Source organism: Scyliorhinus canicula, chromosome 16 (genome assembly GCF_902713615.1).
Source record: "Scyliorhinus canicula chromosome 16, sScyCan1.1, whole genome shotgun sequence".
Classification (NCBI taxonomy): domain Eukaryota; kingdom Metazoa; phylum Chordata; class Chondrichthyes; order Carcharhiniformes; family Scyliorhinidae; genus Scyliorhinus; species Scyliorhinus canicula.
Window position 1 is genome coordinate 1196126 of NC_052161.1, and position 3370 is coordinate 1199495.

Sequence of the window (3370 nt, forward strand, 5' to 3'; positions counted from 1 at the left end):
GGCGTCCCCATTTCTCTGCCTTTGCTTTGCCCTACCTTTCCTCACTCCATCTTCTATTATTTTCACTATTCTTCCAAATGACCCCAATCCTCCCACCCCTCTTCCTAGTCCAACTATGTCTTGTCCTCTCTATAACTGCTGGACTCACAATAAACTTGCTCTTTAATTGTTTTCACTGTCACAAAATGCTACCGACTAGGTGCGCAGGTGCCTCACACCTCTTCTCAGATGCTTACTAAATTGAACTCAATCAATAAAGATCATACCATTTGCTTTAGAACATTTTTTTTTGTGCACCGCTTAACAAATAAAAATTAAAAATTTGGTCCAATCCCTCAGATCGTTGACACCACTCCTGACACTGTTCAGGTGTTTAAGTTTTGAGAGATGCAGCACAAGGGGAACTCAACAGAGAACTTTCCCTTCATTTTGGAATGACTATTTCTCTACTTGGTATATGCCTAGCCAATAGTAGGGGCTCTCCTTGTGGTGAATACATCGAGCAGACAAGGGAAGAGAGGGCCAGTCATCCCAGGACCCCACATCCTGCTCCTCTGGTACAATGCTTTACTTCGATCTTGCCACTAAAACTAAACTAGCTTAATTGCCTCATAATTAATGATTTGTTCACTTTTGCCTCTTATATAACTGACAGGAGAGGATTTACAACTGACTGCAATAGAATTATAGAATAGAACAGTACAGCACAGAACAGGCCCTTCGGCCCTCAATGTTGTGCCGAGCCATGATCACCCTACTCAAACCCACGTATCCACCCTATACCCGTAACCCAACAATCCCCACCTTAACCTTACTTTTTTTTTATTAGGGCACTACGGGAAATTTAGCATGGCCAATCCACCTAACCCGCACATCTTTGGACTGTGGGAGGAAACCAGAGCACCCGGAGGAAACCCACGCACACAGGGGGAGGACGTGCAGACTCCACACAGACAGTGACCCAGCCGGGAATCGAACCTGGGACCCTGGAGCTGTGAAGCATTTATGCTAACCACCATGCTACCCTGCTGCCCCAAATCTTGTGAACAAAATCTGGCTTTAGAAATAAAATACAGAGAATATAATCTGCAATACCGTTTTATTTACATTTTTAATTATTTCTACACAAAGTTTCATAATGACCTTATGTAGAACATCAGATCCACATAAATACGTTCTCTTCATGGTTTAACAAAGGAAGTCCTAGATATTAAAACATCTAATATATAAAGCTGTAGCAAAGCCTTCATGTGTTATAGATACAATCAGAAATATAGACACTAGTTTCCCAACAGTTACAGTACAAGTAACATCCTGGAATATCCAGGACACAGGATCTGTGATTGATCTCAGATGTTCTCCTATGGTTTTGGTTGGGGTTCTTTGTTAGATTAATATAAAACAATGAGCTGCAGGATCAGTATGATTCGAGTCCTGAATGGCTACAAATTCAGAAAAAAAACAAGTCTCTCAGCAATGCTGTAGAGGCGATCACATGAACATTGTAGCAGGAATTTGTGCAACATGACACTTGTTTTAACTTGAAAAGTGCATATATCACATTCAGAAGCACATCAGTTTAAAGCATTCCCCAAATCACATACATATGGCCTATGTCAACTTCTGTTTGCTTAGTTTACTGTTCTCAATGGCATCTATATGTATGATACACATGCATGAAGCGTCTAGTCTGTGGGCATAAATATTTAATATTTGCTCTTAAAGGGAAAGGGGGACACATTTTCAGAAGAGCGGGCAAAATAAATTTTATTTTCAGTAGCGCGGGAAAGTAGAACATTTCAAACATTCACAGGACAGATAAAATACAGAGTACAGCTCCCTCAACACTGTCCCCATCAAATACAGGGCAGGCAAAGCACATGTTAGATACAGAGTACAGACCCCTCTACACAGTCCGATCAAATACTCAGAGGATAGAGTTAGGCACAGCGTAAATCTCTCTCTACACTGTCTCCATCAAACACTCCCGGGACAGGTACAGCACACATTAGGTACAGAGCAGAGCTCACTCTACACTGTCCCCATCAAACACTCCCAGGACAGGTACAGCATGGGGTTAGATACAGAGTAAAGCTCCCTCTACACTGTCCCCATCAAACACTCCCAGGACAGGTACAGCACAGGGTCAGATACAGAACAGAGCTCCCTCTACACTCTCCCAACAGTACCCAAATGACATTTTCCAATTCTCATACTCGTCATCCCAGTCTCGCCAACTGGAATCACCAATTAGTGCTAACATAGGGTCAGGTTTGTATTTGGGATCTGGTCTGTCGAGAATTGAATTGAGAATCCCCCAAATCCAATTCAAACTGGACATTTATGGGACCATCACCAACTTTTCAAGGGCAATTAGGGATAGGCAATGAATGCCAGGCTGGCCAGCAACACTCACATCCCATGAATGAATAAAAAAAGACAAAGTACATTCAAACAATTAATCTTTGTTGGATCAGAATGCAAATTCTGGAGGCCTAGATTACTGGCACTTGGAGACACAGAGGTTGCAAAGAGATAGACACAGGTTAAATGAGTGGGCAGCAGAGTGGCAGATGGAGTATGATTTGGGTATGTGTGAGGTTATTCACTTCAATAGTAAGAATAATAAAAATAGAAAAGCAGAAACCTTTTTAAAATGTTGATTTCAGGGTGGTGTACTCATACAAAGAGCCCAAATTTAACATTCAGATATAGCAAGCAATTAGGATGGCATGTAGGCCTTTATTGTAAGGCAATTGGAGTCTTGGTACAATTGTAAGGGGCTGCTTAGCAGTTTTTTAAAGGTTTGCATGTGGTTCAGAATAATGCCAACAGCGTGGGTTCAATTCCCTTCCAACTGAGGTAGTCTTGGGACCTGCTTTCTCACCCAGCCTCGGAGAGTGGAAGGCAATGGGAAACCACCACTGATTGATTGATTGATTGATTGATTGTCACATGTACCAAAGTACAGTGAAAAGTATTTTTCTGCGGCCAAGCGGATGTACAGTACTTACACAGGAGACAAAAAGAATAATCAACAAAGTACATGAAAAATGAAATGAAAATCGCTTATTGTCACGAGTAGGCTTCAATGAAGTTACTGTGAAAAGCCCCTAGTCGCCACATTCCGGCGCCTGTCCGGGGAGGCTGGTACGGGAATTGAACCGTGCTGCTGGCCTGCCCTGGTCTGCTTTAAAAGCCAGCGATTTAGCCTGGTGAGCTAAACCAGGCTAGAGAAATAAGTAATTGGTTAGTGCGGAACAAGGGCCAAACAAAGCAAATATGACAAAAGTGTGCCAAGAAAACAGGCGGGATAAAGCATCGGCAGGCAATGAGCCAAGGACCTCCCCTTCATACAGATCACTCAGGG